General features: G+C 40.5%; 1 protein-coding gene across 5 annotated transcripts in view; it reads right to left on the bottom strand.

The window, feature by feature from the left end:
- Positions 1-17,062, bottom strand: part of SMAD2 (SMAD family member 2) — an 88,970-nt gene extending 71,908 nt beyond the window's left edge. For 3 of the 5 annotated variants that reach the window (XM_074022342.1, XM_045377859.3, XM_074022341.1), the window contains exon 1: positions 16,968-17,062. The gene's annotated coding sequence lies outside the window, so the exon portion shown is untranslated. Of the gene's footprint in view, positions 1-16,520; positions 16,607-16,967 lie in introns of all 5 variants that reach the window. The other 2 variants (XM_065533861.2, XM_065533863.2) reach the window with 1 other exon arrangement.
- Positions 17,063-22,136: the final 5,074 nt, after the last annotated feature.

Raw genomic sequence — 22,136 nt, 5'->3', positions numbered from 1 at the left:
CCACATGACCTGGTACTGCCACGTGATTTCAGTGTCCCATGTCTTCCAAGAGGAGTTAAAACCATTTTGGAACTAAGTGAACACTTAAAGTTACCAGCCTTACCTTTGCATGTCTCAGTAACCACAGCTGGCTGACATCTGTCTAATATCTCTGGAAAATTTTAAAATTATGTAATAAAATAGCATTTGTTGTTAAGTAATGCTGATAATACATCTCAGTTAAACTTTTATTTTAAAAACTGAAGTATTTTTAGCAATATTTTTGAAGTGTAAATAGACTGAATGCAGGTTGACAAGGAACAGATAACGATGTGTTCCAGGTTAAAAACAAATGAAACACAAAAAAGAAAACTAGACTTATGATCAAGTTGCCATCAAAATATGAATGAGTCATTTACAGAATATACAGATTTCCTTCAATGGTGTGGCAGCAAATTCTCTACTGAAATAAATGTTCAACATCTGCAGAACTGAAATCTAAGTTCAGACACTAATTCTAATTCCAGCAATAAGTGATACTTACATAATGCAGATTTCAGAAGAACACAAAGACGTTATCTTTACAGTTGAACAAGTCAGCTTACCAAATGATATCTTAGTAAAATTAGGATTCTAAGATTACTCACCGAAAAGTTTCAATAAGGTAAGAGGTCTAATTATCCTGAACTTGTAGTAAAGCCTTCAAGTTATTAACTCCATACTGAAGGTTGACAAATAGCATTCTCTGCACATTTAATTAAACAGTACATATTCTTTGCAGAGTCCTCAATTATGTGGTCCTTTTCTTACTGTTTTTATTCTGACATAACTCTATCACTGAGTATGTATTACAAAAAAATCTCTAAATCCTTAGAATGACTTTTCATTTTATCTTGTCTTTTGGAACACATAAAGTTATATTTTAATTAAAAATCTTTTATGGCACTACCTTGCCTCTTTTCAAAGAAATCTTGCTCTGCCTCTAAATATGGTAGGAAACATTTACTGAGTGCTTAAGACTAACAGTCCAGTAAGCAAGAATTCCAAATCCTAAGAACCAACTGGGGTAGGTACTATTATTTACAAATGAGGAATGTGAGGCACAAATAAATACCCCAAAGCAATACAGAGAATCCCCTCTAGATATTCTTATGGACACTTCAGTTTTACTTTTCAAATAAAGTTTCTAAAAGAAAGATCAGAAATTTGGTTTTAAGAGGTGAGACAGTGATCTAACCATCTCTCATAAGGACAGCCTGTGTATTCAAGTTTACCTTTCGCTAAGTCATAATGCTACTTCTGTCGCATAGCAAATTCATACTAAATAAAGTACTGATCGCACACTTTCTATTCTGTTATTTGTTCACACTTAACATCAATGTAAAAGAATATTAATTACTACTGCTTTCTAGTTAGTCTTGATATTTGCCAGGGTGATCCTCCTTCCTTACTTTTCAGATGTGTAGTATTGCTGGTTACTTTAAGTTTAGCATGTTCTACAAAAATCCTATAGGATTTTGACTGGAAGTGCAATGAATTTATATTAGTTTATGGAAAACATATTTATGATATCAAGTACTCCTACTATGCAAATGAATATTTCCATTTATTTATTATCTATTGATAAGCTGCATAATTTTCTCCATAAAAAAACTTACATCTTGTTAAATTTCCTTATTTCTCCAGGTATCTTGGTTTTTATTGTAAATGGAGACTTATATTATACAAAAATATCATACCGAACACTCTTGTACTTTCCATCTAGCTGTCATATCTTAGCATTTTGCAGTACTTGATCAGATATAAGAAATAAGACAAGATATGGATACAGCTAAAGCCCCCTATGTATTCCTTTTTGATACCATTTCCCTCCCCCTTGCTTCTCAGAGATAATCACTATCCCCATGTTCCCCCATGGTCATTTAACAGTTTTGCTACATATTGTATCCATACAATACAGTTCTGTACATTTTATAAACTTATATGAAAGTTTGATACTGTTCAGTACATGCTGATACATATATAATCCTAAATCCTAAGTTCATTCATTTTAGCTGTCACATGGAATTCCATTTTATGACTAGCACAGTTCATTGTCCATTCACTCTGGATGACCAGTTAAGTTTCCAATTTTCCTCTCTCACAACCTGCTACGAATACGCTGGCATATATCATTTTATACTATGTAAAAGCTCTTCTAGGGCAGAAGCTTTCAAACTTTTCAACCAAAAAAAGTCCCACAGTGAAAAGTACATTTTACACTGCAAGCTAGTATATACACACACTTAGCTAGATGAGACATTTCACCATACGCTGCACTCTACAATTTCTCTAAACTGAGGGTCGTGAGCCATGAGTGAGCACGAAATCAATAATTCTAACAAATGTTTACACTCACGTAACCACCATCCCAGACAAGACAACATTTCCAGCATCTCAGATGTCTCCTTATGTTCCTCTTCAGTCAATCCACCCTCCCCATCCCAGGCAACTACTGACTTCTATCACTGAGTATTAATTTTACCTGTTCTAGAAATTCATATAGATGGAATTATGCTGTCAGTACTCTGTGTTTTTTTTAACACTTTCAGAAGTTCTCTTGTATTCGTTTTCTAAGAATTTTTGTCACGAACAAACACTAAATGTTATCATATGCTTTCCCGTTGTCCAAAGTTATATGACTTTTCTCCTTTAATGTGTTAACATGATGAATTTCATTTACGAGTTTTCTAATGTTTAATCATCACTGCATTCCTGAGACAAATCCTAACTAGTTATGGTATTTTTGTTTTGAGTAAATGCTAACATTTTACAAACTACAATTTTTATTGCCATGTTCATTGGTGAGAATGCAGCCTATATCCCCTTCTCACACTATCTGGTTGGGGTATCAAGATTATAGTAGCCTTGCAAAGTAATTTTTCTGTAACATTTTGTATAAGATTTAATTCCTCATGTTTGGTTGCACTTGTCCATATGGGGTTTTCATTTGTAGTCTGGTGTTTTCCTTGAGGACTTAAAATTTTATATTGGTACAGGTATATTTATTTTGTTTTGTTTTGAGAAAGAATCTCACTCTGTTGCCGAGGCTAGAGTGCAGTGGCACAATCTTGTCTCACTGCAACCTCTGCCTCCTGGGTTCAAGTGATTCTCCTGCCTCAGTCACCTGATTAGCTGGGATTACAGGCGCCTGAAACGACGCTTTGCTAATTTTTGTATTTTTGATAGAGATGGGGTTTCACCATGTTGGCCAGGCTGGTCTCGAACTGCTGACTTCAAGTGATCCACCCACCTCAGCCTCCCAAAGTGGTAGTCACCACGCCCAGTCTGGTATATTTCCAACATGACTTTATTTTATTTATTTATTTTTTTTTTTGAGACAGCGTATTGCTCTGTCGCCCAGGCTGGAGTGCAGTGGCACTATCTCAGCTCACTGCAAGCTTCGCCTCCCAGGTTCACGCCATTCTCCTGCCTCAGCCTCCCAAGTAGCTAGGACTACAGGCACCCGCCACCAGGCCCGGCTGATTTTTTTTGTATTTTTAGTAGAGACGGGGTTTCATCGTGTTAGCCAGAATGGTCTCGATCTCCTGACCTCGTGATCCGCCCACCTCAGCCTCCTAAAGTGCTGGGATTACAGGCGAGAGCCACCGTGCCCGGCCGACTTTTAAGTTTTTAAATCATAATCTAGTGAAGTTTCTAATTCTTATTAAGCCAACTGTGTAATTTATTTTGCTAGAAATTGTCCACTTTACCTGTTTCCAAATTTAAAGAAATAAAACTGTTCACAGTATTCTTGCAGTTTTAAAATCTCAATTTGTCTGCAGTTACACCACCTCTTCATTTCCAATACATTTGTCCATTTTTTTTCCTCCTCTATCAATCTTGGCACTCTTTTCAACTTAGTTACATACACTAAACCAAAGGTACTATTTTTGTTGTTGTTGTTGAGATGGAGTCTCGCCCTGTCGCCCTGGCTAGAGTGCAGTGGTGCGATCTCAGCTCACTGCAACCTTTGCCTCATGGGTTCAAGCGACTCTCCTTACAGAATGTATCTCCTGTAATTGTTGGGTGCTTGCTAATTGTACTCTTCTAATCCTTTATAACCTTGTAGTTTTTTAAATCTACTTACCTACCTTTTCATAAATTACTGAGAGATACATTAAAATTTTCTACTACGATTACAGATTTGATTTATCCCCGTAATTCTTCCAATTCTTCCAATGGAAAAGAGATACCTAGTATCTCTTTTCCATTCCTTTGCTTTTAAACTATGTCATCATACTTTTAGGAGTATCTTCACTTGTAAAATACAGCTGGCTGGATTTTTTAAATTTTTGATCTCCTTTAGCCAGCAAGTTTAATCTGAAATTACGTATTGAGTTTATGGAGATACTTGAGCTTATTTTCTACCATCTTATTTTGTGTTTTCTAATATCTATCCATTTTTCTTTACTTTTTTCTTCTTCCCTGCCTTATATTAGAGTGATCAAATTCTCTTCATTTGCACCCCTCATCCCCACTGACTTGGAGTTACACATTATTCTATTTCAATTCTTTTGGAGAGTTATCGGTAAAAAATTTTTCATGGAAAACTTTAACTTATCATTGCATTGCAGGTGAAAACAGTCTATTAAAAACCATAATAAAGAATTTTTTTTTTAAGAGATGGGTTCTCCCTACGTTGCCCAGGCTTTAACTCCTGGACTCAAGCGATCCTCCTGCCTCAGCCTCCCAAAGTGCTAGGATTACAGGCATGAGCCACCACGCCCATCCAAGGGAATTTTTAAAAAGCAGAAACCTCATGATAGGGAGAAGAGGTAAGGAGAAAACAGAAGCAAACTTTTAATGGCTGGAAAATGGGTGAGTAGTAATTGAACAGATCAGAAACTACTAACTCTAGACTAGCTGTAGGGAAAGCTGAAAACAAACGATTAACACAGAAATCCTCAAAATGTTAAGGAACCAACAGCAAGTCACGGCAAGAACTGAGGGCCAGGCGGGGGAAGGAGTAATAGGTGGTACTTGTTAGAGCTTTGTAGAAAAGAATTCAGTTCTTAGATTTGCGCCCCTTACTGTCTCTGGTTAACTAATCCTCTGCCTCAACGTTTACTTTCTGCAAAGGGGAAAACAACAATCTCTGGACTAGGAGATGGCCTGGGTATAAATAGAAAGAAAAGAGCGTGTCAATGAACATAAGCACACTATGCTAAATGTCAACTCCCAAACCCCTTCCTCCACTGGGTTCTGGCTCCCAAATACTAGCAGCCAGACCTCCGCCCAGTTATTCAGATCAAAAGACTTCACCAGGGTACCCGACCAAGCCAGGAGGAAAGGCACACAGATGCTAATACTGGGAGTTTACCAACAAACAGCCTGCTCAGATCCCTCTCCATTGAAACTGAAAGGAGACAAGTTTCACCCACACGTTCAGTTTTTGATCAGCTTTTTAGATCCCCACTTCTTAAGAATTACTTTATCTGAGGAAAAACGTCAAACAAAACCAGAAAAAAATCAGCTTCAAGAAAAGACTACATAGAGAAAGAAAACATTTTTAAAACATCAGTATGGCCAGAGAAACAAGACTCAGCAACCCTGAAGAAAGAGCAGCATGCTCTCAAACGCAGCATTCAGAGACCTGACCAGCTTTTGCGTAGCTTGATAGCTCATGACAGCAGAAATAGGGGGGAAAAATCAATAGAAGTGCTAGAAGATAAAGTAGAAGAAATCTTCCAGAAATGAGAAAAGAAAGACGGGAAACAGTAGAGAAAAAGCGAAAAAAATTGGAAGGCTGGTTCCAGAGGTCCAATGTCCCAACAGCAATTCCAAATACAGAGATGCAGAGTAGGGGAGTCAAACAGATAAATTAAGAAAAAGCCCCTGAACTGAAAGATGGGAGTTTCCAGATGGAAAGGGCCCATCAAGACCCCAGTAAAATAAATGAAAACAAACCTACATGAAGGCCCATTGTAGCGAAACCAGAATGAGAAGGACAAAAAAAGGGCCTGAAGTTTCCAAGGAGGGGAAAAAATAAAAAGGTTATACGGAAAACAATCAAAACGGCTTTGGTTTTGTCAACAGTACACTAAATAAAGTCAAGAGAGCAATGGCTTCGTAATCCTGGACTTCATAATTTTTCAAAAAAAAAAAAATTCCAACCTAGACTTATGTTACCCAGAACAAAGGCATTTTCAGACATGCAATATCTCCAAGTATTTACCGCCCCCGCCCCTCCCTCCCCGTGCCAACACCCTCTCCAGGAAGGTCCTGAAGAATATGTCTCATCAAAACGAGATACTAGTAAAACAAAAAGGAATACGATCTACACTTGAGCCCAGGAGTGCAAGGCTGTAGTGAGCCATGATCACCCTACTACACTCCAACTGGACAACAGAGTGTGACCTTGTCTCAAAAAATACACACACACACACACACACACACATACATATACGCACACATAAAGAAACAACGGGAGATCTAACAAAGAAGAGAAAATGAAGGCAATCCCTAATATGCTGGTGAGGGGGAATCTCAGGATGACTGCTGTGTACTAGGTGTAGAGGCAACCAGTGCAAATCGGAGCAAGTTAAAAAAAGACGAAGCCAAAACAATGGCATCTTCTCTCCAAAATGAACACCGTAAATGTCAATGGAAGCATAACCTTCACTGATGAGAGCTATAATGACAAATGGGTAACGGTGATTGATGGGGCCATAAAGAACAGTTTTTAACCACTCTTTACCAACATCTCAGCAGATTTCTGATTCCAAAGATTACAATGCAAAAGAAAAAAATTTTAAATAAGAGGAATTCTTATATTTGTACATATTTATATATGTATGGATTTATTTAGACCAGTGCTATTCAACAGAAACAGGATGCAAACCATATACTGTTAAATTTTCTATCAGCCATATTTAAAAAGTGAAAACAGGTGTGCTTTAGTCAGTTCAGGCTGCAATAACAAAGTACTATTGACTATGTGGCTTATAAACAACAGAAATTTATTTCTCACAGTTCCGGGGGCTGCAAGTCCGAGATCAGGGTATCAGCATGGTTAGGTTCCAAGTAAGGGCCCTCTTCTGGGTTGCAGACTGCCGCTTTTTTCAGGTTTCTACACATGGAGGACAGAATGCTAACAAGGGTCTCTTTCATGAAGGCACTAATCCCGTTCACGAGGGCTCATTATCTCCCAAAGATCCCATTTCCTGATGCCATCACAACAGGAATTACAAGATGAAATAATTTAATAATTTTACTAATTTAACCCAATATATCCAAAATACTATTTCAATTTGCAATCGGTATTAAAAACCACTGAAATATTTAACATTCTGTTTTTGTACTGTTAGAAAATTAGTGTGTATTTAACGCTTGTGGTCCATCTCAATTCCAAGAGTTCAATAGCCACATGTGACTAGTAGCTATCATACTGGACAGAGCAACTCTAGAAGGATAAATGAGAAGCTAGTAACAGTGATTACATTTCTGGAAAGCACAACTGGGCACCGGGAGGTAGGAGATGTGAAGGAGACTTACTTTTCTCAGTATTTATAGGAGATGTGAAGGAGACTTACTTTTCTCAGTATTTACTATTCTGTTCTCTTTCACTTTTATACCATGTGCATGTGTTATTCGAAAAAATGAATGAAACACATTCTCCAAAATAAATTACAAATGTAGATATTCTTTGAACTACTCCTAGCAATCTATCTTACAGACAAACCTGCAAAGGAGCAAAATGCTATATAAATGAAGTTACTTGTTGTTGCATTGTTTTTAATACCACAAAACTGGAAATCATCTAAACGTTCAACAGAGGACTGATGATATATTCACACATCTGGCCAGGCACAGTGGCTCACGCCTGTGATCCCAAAACTTTGAGATTGGCAACTGTATGGCAAAGAACAGACCGGTAAAGAGACTCTTCACTGCGTATCCCTGAATTTTGGATTGCAGTCATGTATTACGTATATAAAAATTCACTATTCCACATGCAGCTATAGATCTGTTTTCATTGACCCTGCCTTGCTTTGCTGTGATATTTAAGTCCATTGAAAGCCTGTTTTTCCAGTTCCTCCATAGAGAGGTCTGAGGCTTCTTTCTCCCAGAAGCCCTAGATGTTTCAATGATATGAGAACACTTTTTATTTTTTAATTTTTTTAAGCACACAGTTTCCAGAGTTCTGTCTCCTTTCATTGAATGGTATTATAATCTCAGCCCCAGCTACTGAATCTTATCTCTAGTAAATGCCCCACAGCCAGACTGTCCTTAAAGTTGGCTGATTTTTCTAAGTTTCTAGAACCTGGGCACTTTCTCTCCCCCTTTAAGATAACCTATATATGTAAGAGAAAACTTGTTTTATATTTTATCCAACATTTTCATCTGTTTACAATAGGAAGAATGGGCCTAACTTGTGTCTGTCTCATTTTAAGAAATTTAGATAAAGACAGTATAATAACAGCAAACACTGAAGAAGGTATGATCATTGAGAAAAGACTGCTAAACTTGGCAGTTCATCTGGAAGGCCAGTAGGAAGGGAAATGTGAAAAAGAATGGTTAAAAAAAATTTCACAAAGTTGAAGTCAAGGACAGATAGTGATTAAATGTAGAATGCAAATGTAGATTGCACTTTTAAAATGTATGGAGGGAAGAGAAATTTCAAATCTTCAAACTGCAGGGAAATACAAAATATTCCCCAAATACCTATGTGAATTTTTATTTCAAAAGAAAACCAAAGTTAATTATTTCAACATAACATACTTTAAACATGATGGTGCTGCCTCATCTACAACATCTAAGGTCCCACTAGAAATAATATAAAATCACTGTACAGTCAATCCTCCTTATCTGTGGGTTCCAAATACATGGATTAAACCAACCATGGATAAAAAATGTTCAGGAAAAAACTGTGACTGTACTGAACATGTACAGACTTTTTCTCATCATTTCTAAAACAATACAGAATAACAACTATTTACATTGTATTAGATATTAAGTAATCTAGAGACAATTTAAGAATAACAATAAAACGTGCATAAAACAAATTCTACACCATTTTATATAAGGGACTTCAGCATTCTCAGATTCTGGTCCCTGCAGGAGGGTCCTGGAAGCAATCCTCTATGGAGACCCAGATTTTTAGCAATGTATGTTCAAACATACTACAAGGCAGAGAAAAAAACAGCAGAATTTTAGTCAAATAAATAATTCATTAGTAACTGGGATAACAGAAAACCTCAAAAAAATTAAAATACATAAAAGCCAATTTTTTAAAAACAGATTTTTCAATTATCACTATAACTATGTTCTTTCCAAAGCGTAAGCTAGTAAGGAAAGACACTGCCAACTGGAAACCTAGGTTGGCCCTCATGGAGAATGATGGGTGATTTCTTTTAAACAAAAGCAAACAGAAAACATTGATGTGTTCAACTTTATGGACTATCAAACCTAATGCAAGCTTGAATTTAATTCAAGAAAATTATTATTTTAGTAAAAGTTCACATGAAATAGGGACTGCTGTGTAAAGAGACTACCTATTTGTTTTTGTTTGTTTTGTTTTGTTTTTGTTTTTACCTAGGAGTTATATTCCTATCACCTATAATGAGTTTTGTGGAATCCACAACTCTATAATCAACTTGTAAACATATAACTTACATATTGGTTTATCACTCTCAGATTATTAAAAAAAAAAAAAAAAAAAAAAAAAAAAAGCACCTATGACAACACTACACAGGCCCAGACTCAAATCAGCACAAATATAAAGTACTAGTACTCCAATTGCTCTTCAAATTCCCAAAGTCTATCCTGACCCTCTTCTGAAGCAACAACTAATACCACGTCAAATCACGTGAGTGGGGTCCTCAGGCCGTAAAAGTTCAATTAAAGGAAAGTCTAGAGTAGTGCCATCCAACACAACTTTATACAATGATGTAAATGTCCCTGGGCATCTGTGCTGTCTAATACAGTAGCCATCAGCTGCATATGGCTATCTAAATTTAGATTAAGTAAAATTTAACGTTCAGTTTCTCAGTCACAGCAGCCACATTTCAAGTGCTGAACAGTCACATGTGGCTGGCAGCTACCTGTTAAGATAGAGCAGGTCTACAGCAAAAATTTCTCCAAGACCTACTGTTCAGTGGTGCTTCAAAGGCTTCCTAGTAGTGAGGATGAGAGGAAAACTGATCAGGCAGGACGTCAACAACTGCCTATTCTTCCTTCTACAAAACAGCTTTACTCCTTTTATCTGCTTTACATTTTGAAATCCTGCGTATTTCTCTCTCAAGGCTTTCTAGTTGCTGCTGTGTGCGCAGGTGTGTGCATGTTTTAAGTCTGACTACTACTGGTTTAGAGCAGAAATGGCCAATGCACAACCTCAGGCCAAAGCTGGACCCCCCTGATAACTAAAACATTAAAAAAAAAAAAATGTTTAATTGATCAGCTAAAATGAACTACAACCTAACTGCCTATTAAGAACGTTAGGCTGGGCGCAGTGGCTCACGCATGTAATACCGACACTTTGGGAGGCCGAGGCGGGCGGATCACCTGAGGTCAGGAGTTCGAGACCAGCTTGACCAACATGGTGAAACCCCGTCTCTATTAAAAATACAAAATTAGCAGGGAATGGTGGCGCATGCCTGTAATCCCAGCTACTTGGGAGGCTGACGCAGGAGAACTGCTTGAACTTGGGAGGTGGAGGTTGCAGTGAGCCAAGATCGCACCATTGCACTCCAGCCTGGGCAACGAGCAAAACTCCGTCTCCAAAAAAAAAAAAAAAAAAGAGAGAGAATTTTAAAAGCTGATCTCAATAAGGAAAATTTGCATTCACTGCCACAGATAAAGTATCTCTAGTCAACAAAAAAGTTTCAATAGTTCATTCAAGTCAAGGGAGAAGACTCATGGGCCCAGCTTCCACAGCATCATTTATGAGGATTTTATACAGGGGACTCTGCAAAAAAGATTCACCACCCCACGTTTTCTCTTTTTTTTTTTTTTTTTTTTTTGATATGGAGTCTCACCCTGTCTCCCAGGCTGGAGTGCAGTGACAGGATCTCAGCTCACTGCAACCTCGGCCTCCCGGTTCAAGCAAGTCTCCTACCTCGGCCTCCCGAGCAGCTGGGACTACAGGTACCCGCCACCACACCCAGCTAATTTTTGCATTTTTAGTAGAGACAGGGTTTCACCATGTTGGCCAGGCTGGTCTCAAACTCCTGACCTCAAAGTGATCTGCCCGCCTCGGCCTCCCAAAGTGCTGGGATTACAGGCGTGAGCCATTGCCTACGGCCTCACCACTCCACATTCTGAAATGAAAGATGTGATGAGGATGGAACATTTCCTTGACATTTACAAGACCTTAACCATTATGTCTTTATAGAATTTCTGGAAGTAGCTGAAGCAGCATATGAAAATGTAGTTTACTTTTAAATATAGGCAAACTATAAGATCACAGATTTACTATGCTACTTCCTCAGATCAAGAGTCTTTTTTGACTTAAGAGACTCAAACTAATGAACAGATGGAACACCAGTGGTTCACTCAAGATTATTCTTACTGAATATATTAAATGTAAAACTACATCCCCCTTTCCCACAAAATGAGGGAAGGTATGACATTGTACATTATTCAAGGAAATGCACATTTTTACATTAAGGTAGACATGTGTACTAAAGAGAAGTAACTAAAGTCTATCCTCACTTTCCACTACTCTACAGCCTTGAGGTCAATGTAAAACCAGATTTTGAAAAATGACAGGGCTACCTAGGAGAATTAATGACAATTTCACAGTAAATTTACAAACTTTGATAAGAATTAATCACATTAGAATTTCTATTTTCTTAAGAGTGCAAATCTAAAGATACACCAAGCACCTGTCCTATCAATGTGCCTCAGTTACAAATAAGAGGAACCCACAGAGCCAAGGAGAACCATTCACACTGTACAATGTGAGGCAAGCACAGAAGACACAGAATTGCCCTAATATTTCTGGCTATCTGACCAAACTAAAGGCAGTGTCTAAATCCACCTGGCTTGGAAAAATTACATTCTTCCTACATGAAATTGCTGAACTGAAGCTGAGAGCTATCTTTCAGATGTAAATCTAGAATCAACATTGAATTATGTCCTAACTGAATACATCACAATTACACCAACCTGAAAAAAAGGATCAAAATTGATCAGGGACAAGCAATAAGCCTCTATGCATTTTTAAACCAAAAAGGCTAGTACTTTTTTTTGTACTACTGCTAAAAAAAAAAATCCGATTTTTAAAAACAGCCAAGGCTACACATTACAAGGTCACCAATAATTATCTGATGGTGTAGATGTTTTAAAAAGTAACCCTGAGGTAAGGTTAGAAGAAATGAGATCAAAAAACTTATCAATGCTAATACTGGGCAGAAGTATTATCAATGCTAATACTGGGCAGACATTACAAGAGTCAAGAAACCCTCAACAGAGAGACTGGCCAACTATTCACTCTTGCTTTATCCTAGAAATCTCGAGCATACTCTGTCTCAACGCACAGTGAAAAGCATACGCTACTGTCAAAGCACAAGTGAAATTTTATGATACTTCTGTATTCTGACAAAAAAAAATTACTTACTCTGAAGAAAGGGGGTGGCATAGGGTGCTACCACACTGAGACAGCCTTTCTTTACTGCTGGCTACCCTTTCAGCTTAGAATCTGAATGGCTGTCTGAATGGCAAAACAAATGAAAAACATCTTGGTCATAACAGGTACTGTGGATCTTTCATGAAATAAACCATAAGTTATAGCACAATCTTCAACCCCTTTAAGAACATTTCTTAATCATCCTGAGTGACAATCTAAAGTATATTATGTAGATTACTGCACTCTTAAAAAGATTTTCCCAAACATGATTTAAGCTAATTGATGAACATTCATTACTATGCTTTCAGGTCTGGTCCTGCACTCAATGGCCCCAGACATGCTAGTCAGGCTTTGACTATTTTTGTGTCTTGTAGATTATCTCTGTTATCCTCACCGGGCTGTTATCTGTTTTTTTCTTACAAGAGACACTAGGCTAACATCCTATTACCCAGCCCCCACCACACCCCCTGTAAACCTCCCACAGTACCCATAATCTACTTGTTTCTAATCTAGTGCAGGTTTAGAAGCCAGATAAGTTTGCTTGTTAGAAACACTTTAAGTAAATGCCAATGCGTTCTTATTAAAGGGCTCCAAGGCTTTAAGCTATCGACTGGGACAATTTGGCTATCCCAGGCCTTTGTTGTTCATTGTCTGCTTCTCATATACATTTTATAATAGGTCAATAATAATAGTGTGAGCAAATCATTTGGATTAGAAAAAGCCCAAGTAACAAACCCACAACTACAAGAGAGGAAGAAATCATTTGAGAGGACCCTTATGTCTCAGGCAATGTTCTAGGTACTTTAATTGTGATCACTGAATAAGGAAGGGGTTATTACTTCCATTTTCTGTCAGAAAACCAACGGTCAGGGGTTAAGCAGTAAATTGCCCAATATTGTAACTGAGAAACAAAATATTAGCCTATGGCTCTCTGATTCCAAAACCCACTACATGAGACTGCTGTCCAATCCTGAGTCTCGGTTTAACTACCTGGTTTTACACTTTATTCCTGATCCTTCCACTGGAACCTGAGTTATTCAACTTTGCTTTCTTTCCTTAACCAGTTTCTGTAACTAAAGGGCAATAAGTGATCAAATTAAGGTCAGATGAAGCTTAGCTCTACAAGTGTACATCTGTTCAGCAATAAACACGTTTCTGAAAGACTGGTTGTATCTTCAGTTTGTATAAGCTGTGTAAAACTGGTGACAATTGTTCCCAGTGACACTGAGTTAACACTTCACATCTTCCCTAGTGCTATCCGTTACATGTGATAGGAAGCAAGGCAAGCATACTTTAGGAATGGCTCAGTAATGCATGTGCCCCTGATTTGTACACTAACAACTGTCTTACTCTGAACACTGGAGAATTGGGCAAAGGACATGAGTTTCCACTTTTCTAACTCCATTAAGGAACAGGGGTGTACTTGTTTGCTGGTAAGATACTTTATTGCCTAGTCCAGAGCCTGACACACAGAGAAAGCTGTTTATTGCTACTTGCTCAATACAAGTTATTTGTTGAAAATAAATGCACAACCTCTCCTAAACTGGTTTTAAATTCTTTACGTTTCACATTTTCTGACATACCTTTGGAATACTTAGTGGAAAACATCTTACCTCTTACAGAAACTATGGGCCTAAAAATGACTCTTCTACACCCATCAAAAGGCTAGGAATCTAAAAGACATGTCCCCCTCCACCCTCTAAAAATGACTCTTTGTCCCAAGAATATGAATAAATCTCCATCTGCCAGGCTGCACTAAATACAGCTTTTATATGCATTACAAAAACACCTGTATTTAAAGCTGCTACAAAAGGAGGTTTTTGGAGCCCTAAAGCACAAAACCAACAGAATCAAAACCAAAAAAGAATAAGGAAAGTCTTTTAAAACTGACAGTATTTGCAAAATGTAAAAATTCAATAGGTCTTTGCCCAACAGTTTACACAGCTAAACTGAGCTTTTCCATTCACATATATTCCCCCAAAGGTGAAGTAACCAGATTATAGCAACATGATTCTAATATTTACAATGTGAAAATGAAAAGGTGACAACCACCTCTGGCCATCTTGAAGTAGAATAGAAACAACCTTTGTTTCTATCAAAGAGAAGTTTTGTTGAAATACACAAAACCATCCCCAATATTCCTACACCAGAGTTAAAACACATACCAAGCCTGGTAAGTCACAAACAACAAGAAATTACCCTGCACAGTTTCTTAAAAGACTATTATTTCACGAAGCGTACAGACTGTGTAGAGACATGACCACTTATGACTAAGTAAACGTAGGTTACAACCTTGAAAAATCAAACTTTTGTTGAACACCTACAATGCTTGTGGCCGCACTTAAAAAGGTGTGGCTAAGTATAAAAACCAAGCTCTAAGAGCATTTTCTTACTAAAACCCCCAAAATCAACGTTTCCAATCACGTTACATTAAACCTGGCCAGTGAACTGCCTTGAACTCAATTAAATCCAATAGAATTTAGTATTTATAGTAAAAGTGGGTACACTCTTTACAAATGCCAAAAGATGTGAACTATTTATATTTACTACCAAAGCTTAGTTTACGGCAAAGGGTAAGGAACTTTAAAAATAAAAGTATTACTTTTGAATTTAATATAAACGTCTGCTAAATGACCTTCTGGCAGAGGAAATTCTTTAAATATCTTGTATGGGTTTTCCGAAGGCAAACTTTTTAAAAACCCTCAAACTATGGTATATTTATGAAGCTCATTTTAAATTATTTCTTCCATCTCTGCTTCACTAATTCATGTATTAAAACTGTTGAAACTCCATTTAACAATTTAACTTCTCTGTAAGATAGAAACTTTTTTAACGGGGGTTAAAGTAGAATAGCAAATTTTCAGCATAAGAGCAAATTTATTATTAGGCTAAAGGAAAACATCCTATCAGCGATTCATTCATACGAAACTATCAGGTTCAATTCATATGAAGTCAGAAGAGAGAAAAAGAATTTTGGAAATTCACATCGCAAAGATATTTCTAAAAAGATGTAACTATTCCAAGTTATTTACTTATTAACAATTATTTTACACATGACATTTTAAAAGTTTCACACACCCAAATTTAAGATAGTCCAAATTGTAACAAACAAGACATGACTTTGATGGAAAATGCTGCTTGCAAACTCGTTTTCCCTGGAGATTTCTTTTTAAAAGATATGGTTGACAATACACTGGTGGTATTTTGCTTTTAAAGTGTTATGAGGAAGGAATAACAAAACCAACCCAGGTATTTTCTGTTTAGGATCAAAAGGAAATCGTAAGGATAAATAAAAGACAAAAAAGGGCCTGACCCAAGGACAGTATCCCCCTCCAAGAGAACAAAGTAAGTTGCAATTTTGAAAACCAAGTTTGAAATAAAAGAAATCACTTCGAGGGCTTTTCCAAAAGCGGGTGATAAAAACTAATAGGCTCCACCCGCAGAACTTTCACAAGTGAGTGAAGGATGATCACAGTTATCAGCTGTGTGCGTGTTTGTGAGTACACACAAGCCATGGAAAACCCGAGACTACTATGGTTAACAAAGGTTACCGGACCAAAAAAAAAAAAAGTGGAGGCAAAGTATTACGCGCCCCTAACAAGGCTTCCCCACAACTCCTGAAACAAGAGCTCTGGCCCTTCGGCTTTAAAAATCAGAACCACAAACTATGGAGTGTTAGAGCCGCGAGGGGAAGGGACGCAGGCAGCCCCCACCCCCGCCAGGCTGGGCGGCAGCGCCGGGCCGCCGAGCACCGTACCTCCCCGGCTCTCTGGCCCCGAACCCGCACGCCCGGGCCGGCGCACCCACAGCCCCCGAACTCACCACACCCCAGCCCCCACCCGCCGCGGCCATGTGACACAGCCCATCGCCCGGGCCGCGGACGCACGCAAACACACCCCTAGCCGGAGGCCCGCGGGCGCTCAGGCTTTACCTGCACGGTGGCGCCAGGTCCCGCCCCGTCAGATCCAGGGGGTCCGGGACCTTTTGTTCCTTCCTCTTCCGATGGGATGGAGGGGGCTGGGAGGGGAACAGGGGAATGGGCGATTGGAGGCGGAACTGAAAACACTCCCGGCCGCCGTCTTCCCGCCCCGCCCCCAGGCCCGGGCCCGGCCGCTTGCCCCGGCGCGCGGGAGGGTAGAGGGTAGAGGGAGGGTAGAGGGAGGGGAGGGAGGGGAGGGGAGGGGAGGGGACGGAGCCTGGCCGCCGCCCGCGGGGAAGGAGGGGGTGAGGACGCGCGCGCCCGCGCTGCCCCTCCTCCCCTCAGGCGCGCGTCCGCAGCCCTACCGGCCGCCCGCACGGCCGCGCCCTCCACCGCCAACCCACCTCCGCTTCCGCCCTCCGCCCTCGGCCGCCGGCCGCCGCGGCGCCACGCACCCACCTCCCGGCGGCTGGCGGGCTGCTGGCTGGCGAGCTGCTCCTCCGCCGCCGCGGCCGCGCGGGTAGACCCGCCTGCCACCCTGGGCCGCGGGCCCCGCCGATTCGCCAGCGCAGCCCCGGGGCTGGCACCCTGCCGCCCGCTGATTGGCGCCTCCAGCCGCCCGTTAGGGCGCGAGGCACGCCGGCCGAAAGCCGCGCGGGGCGGGCACGGAAGACGGAGGGAGCGGAGGAGGAAAGGAACGAGGCCGAGCGCCGCGGGCAGGGCCGGGGGGCGAGCAGGGCGCGGGGAGTCGCCGGCCACCGCCTCCCCACCTCCCTTTGCCTACGGCCCGCCCCGCCTCCCGGCCGGACCGGCGGCGCCCGCAGCCAATCAGCACGCGGGGAGCTCGGGGTGTGAGCCGCGCATCGGGGGCCTCGAATCGGAAGGGAGACGTCGCTCGCTGATTGGTCCCGCCTCCCCAGTCTAGCGTGAGGCGAGGCGAGGCGGGGCGCGGCCGGGCGGGGCTGGACGCCCGCGGTTTCGCTTGAGTTGGACTCCTGCGCGCTCCCACCGGAGTTCGGGGGCGGCGGGGGAAAGGCCTGCGCCCTGCCGCGCGGGAAGACGATTCCCGGCGACCGCCCGATCCCTCGCCAGCGTCGTGGGGTAGGGCCTGTGGGGGCCTGCCGCTTCGTCCACAGTCCGTCGTGAGGCCGGCAGCGGACACGTGCTCATCCCACTGGGAGGCCCCGGGCAGCCCGGAGGACGCGCCTAGGAGAGAAAGGGGGTTTGGGAGAAGCCCGAGGACCCGTCCCGCGACTGGGCGCGCCCTATGCAAATGAATGGGCGGGGCCCTCGTGCTGCTGAACGAGGGTAGGTTCGCGATGTAAATAAGCCCAGAGGTGGAGTCTTTGGAGAGCACTTAGGGCCCGGGTAGGGGATGCCAGATCTAAGTGTTTAACCTAAATCTTGGTTCCGTCTTCAGTAAAAATGATATCAATAATCCACGTCCCGAAGGGTCTGTGAAGTCTAAAAGAAAGGCATGTCATAATGTCCTCTAATGGCTGGGATATCTTCCCTTCCTCTTTTCTCCCGTTGCGGCGTTTAGGCCCCAGCTTGGGCATCTGCCCTACAGGAGGCAGCAAGGCCCTAAACTTACCACAGACCAGGGCATAACCGCACCCAGGGAAAACCTTGTTGCTTTTACCCTTAGGAGCACCCAGGCCTCTGCTGACAAAATATTGAGCCCAACTAATCACATCAGGTGTTTACTATGCACCCACTGTGACACAGGCAGGGAGTACCGTAGAACTAAAGTTGAAAAGAAACTTAGGTCTCACACAGGTGCCAGAGACAAGACTAGAACACGGTTTTTTTGGGGGTGCCTGTCCAGTAATTCATTCTCATGTATGGCTTACTTTATAGATATAATTGGGGACTTCAGATAAGCGGGAAAGAAGCACTAGCAATACAAATCAGTAATCAGAAAGTACCAAATGAGCACTCCAAACAATAAGAGTTTTTGAAGTATACTCTTTCTTCTGAGAAATGAACGTGTCCCAGAGGAGGGTGCCTTCAGATGGACCTTAAGAGAGATGTGGCCATCCCCTGAGTCATACAAGTTTTCCAGATGTCCTTTGAAAATCTCTGTCCTTTCCACCGTCTCTCTCCTCTCACATAGAGGAACTTTTCTCACGGGAAAGTTGCGATGAAGAGCATAAACCCAGGAGTCAGGCACATTGTAGCTTTGAGTACCACTCTGTTCCAGATCTGTAATCTTTGGCAAATGGAACTCACCTGCAACGATACCTACTTAAATATAGTTGTGTGATGATTAAATAATAAATATGAAAGTAAATAGCATAGGGCTTTGAAGTTCAAGGAAAGTCGGTGATCATTAACTTCTCTTCTGTTGCTTGCAAACATTTATGTTAAGACGAACCTACTCAGCAGAAATTCTTCCTCCAAAAATTCCCTTCCAGGGTGGTTTCTTCCATTATTAGTTTAGAGATAGCTCTACTAACCCCTTAATGAAAATGGTTTGTGAAGGAGACCCAGGAAGCCAATTGGTGGAGCTGTCCCACCTCCTCTGCCTTGTTTCCTCTTTCCAGAGCCACTAGGGAGGCGGGTCTAGGGCAAAGGCTGTTCAACTTACAAGTAGGAAGGCTGTTTCTGGTTTTTGGTCTGTCTTACTGCTAAGACAAGTCAACAGTTGTAATATGAAGTAGCATATTAAAAGCTACCCTGGTCACACAAGTATTTTCTCCTATGTGAACAAGGTGGGGATTTGGGTGTCCACCTGAGTAGTAGGAATAGGAACAAAAGCAGGTCTGGCTGGGATTCCAGAATGTACTCCTAGTGTGCGAGTTAGGTACTTTGAGGTTACACTAATTAAGTGGGTAGTATGCCTGAGGTCTAAGTTAGACCATTTATCCAAAGTCTCAGACTTTGGGTCCATAACTCTTCCATTTAGGAAGCCTTCCAGGATGTATAATTGAGGAAGAGCGAGGAGGGACAATCTGGCTACCAATGCAGTCCCCAAGGGGCTTAGAAATGGGAGCATGCCTACTGTCCCCTCTGCTAGAAATGCATCTAAACCAAAGTGGGTCAAGACAGAAACTGAAAGCACATAAAGCAGGGATTGCCATGGCAACAAACAGCTTGGAAATCCACTAGGGTACCTCAAGATCTATCAGTAAGTCCCTATTGTATAAATTAGATTGAATGAGTCTTATTTTTATATGGATAGAGACCAAGTTTAACCCTTCATTAAACATGACACTGCAAAATCACATCTAAATCAATTCAGAATCCAATTCAAAAGTAGTTAAGTGCACTAGAAAGACATAAGAAAAATGATAATGGTGGTTTCTTCTGGAAAGAGCCTGAGGGTCATAAGTGGAAAATTTAAATTTCATCATTATTTCTTTTGTAGTTTGATTTTTTTGAAAAAGCTCACTGCCTTGGTTCAGACTTCATTTTCTTTCATTGGAAGCATTGCTTTAGCTCTTCAGCTGGTCTTCTTGTCTCTACTCTTGCTCCCTTCCAATTCATCCTCCTTCCTGCTGCCAGAATTTTTTTAATAGCATATTTTCTAAATGTAAATCTGATATCACTACCTTGATTGATAGTGTCCTTCTTCCAGTTTTTTTTGTTTTTTTTTTTTTTTTTTCCGGGATAAAATCAAGACTATTTAGCATAACCTAAAAAAGATCTTTAATGATCCATCCCAGGCCAGTCTCTGTAGCGTCACATCTCAACACTCCCCACCTTGCTCCCTTTTCCCCAGCCAGACTGAACTCCTGACAGTTTCCCTAATCACCATGTTCTCTCATTCCCCAGTGCCTGTGCTGTGCTCTCAGTTCTGCTGAAAGCACTTGCCCTATGCTGCCTGACCAACCTCTGCTCATCCTTCGAAGCTCTGTATAGAGCTTCAGTACCCTCATTCGTTCATTGATCTCTCTATCCGTACAAAGACACACAGAGACACGCACACACACACACAGTTGTGATCTTTCAAAAAACAACTCATTCTCTCCTCTCTGGTCAATTTTTAAAGCCCTTTCTGGCTTCCCCAGCCCAAAGCTATACCATTCACGTATGAATTTTCTCTCATACCTACAGTAATATACATACCATTACTTCATTATGATTAATCTATTGATCCATTCATTTAGTCTTGAGCAGTTTTTTTTTAAGCTTCTCCTGTGTATATATGTATTGTCTCCCCATCTAGATTGTAAATTCCTGAAGGACAAGGACAACTTATTCTCACTTGTCTTCTCCTACCCTTACCAAAATACTAATTGAAGAAAGATGAAATACAGCATTTGTATAAAAGAAAAACATGCCACAGGTCTGAAAACATTCTACACAGCTTTGCGCCCATTCTTCCGGTTTATAGTGGCCCTCCATACAACTGTTGGGTCTCTTTTCAACATCATTTGCTCATCCTAGTGGGATTAAATTGCAGTGAGCATTACTACATCTTAAGGAAAGATCCAGTTATTTGCAACTGAGAGGATACTGATTAAATGAGATAAGTAAAAATTTTAAAGAACAAATGTGTGGAGTTACTTTTATTGTAAATGATAAGGAAGAAATCCAACACCAGCTAGATTTTCATATTGATACAGTGAAATTTCAGGTTCCAAATGAATTTATGTTGCAGATTTGAACATATGCAGCCCCCCAACACACAATCCTTATTCACATTAGTTTTTGCTAAAAAGAAAAAGTATTTCACATCTGATAGAATATGCAAGAGACAGGAATAAGGCATATCTGAGGAAAAAACTTGAAATTTAACAAGTGTTCATCAGGTATCTGTCATGCACCTACCACAGAAGCATTGATTGATCATGGTGGAAAATTCTCACTCTTTGGCCAAAGTCACTTGAAATAAGACAGGTAGGATTTTTTGTGATTAAAGAGAGAAAGAGATTAAAAGAGAAGTTGGCTCTGATAAAGACAAAAATATATGGCAAAACAAATTATATTTCTCATCATTCTCCAGGCATCGTAGTATTCTATTTCTTATCTCTACACTTAAATGGATAAATAATGATTAGAAGACTAGATCATTGGATAACCCAGTGACTGTTCAAATATTACTTGGAAAATTACAATACAATTCCAATGCAATGAGCTCTCCCATAAAGGCATTTAAATATCTGAGATCTACATATTTTGGAAAAAGAATAAAAGAGGCCAGTGTCTAAACCCTGAAAGAACAATATCCAAATTGTTTGAAGTTCTGTTGTGAGGGGAGATTATTTGGTAGTCATATGCCAACAATAGGGCCTTATGCTTTCATTATAATTGTCTGTGGGTGACAATATTGACTGAGCCAGGCTGCTGCTAGGCAGGAAAGTGTATGAAGGTATAATACTCTTGGAAAATTTCAAGCTTATTAGCATAATTGCTCTGATGAAAACTGAAGAGCTTACTTAACATAGCTGACTAGAGTAGACAATAGATGCATAAGCAGTGTTCTAATTATTGAATTAATGAGTCCCAATTGTTTGTCCTTACTGTAAACGGTCCTTGCTATGAAACAGACATTTGCTGAAGGAGTCTGACAATTGTGTTAGCTGACAAGTGGCCAGAATGTAATTAATGGTGGGAGAGAGCCAATTACTATTGGGTCCTAAAGACTTCACTGGTGAGTTTCAAGGAAAAATTATATAGCTA

Source organism: Macaca fascicularis, chromosome 18 (assembly GCF_037993035.2).
Source record: "Macaca fascicularis isolate 582-1 chromosome 18, T2T-MFA8v1.1".
Taxonomy (NCBI): domain Eukaryota; kingdom Metazoa; phylum Chordata; class Mammalia; order Primates; family Cercopithecidae; genus Macaca; species Macaca fascicularis.
Note: the sequence above shows the minus strand (reverse complement) of the source record. Positions and strands in the feature narration are given on the sequence as shown.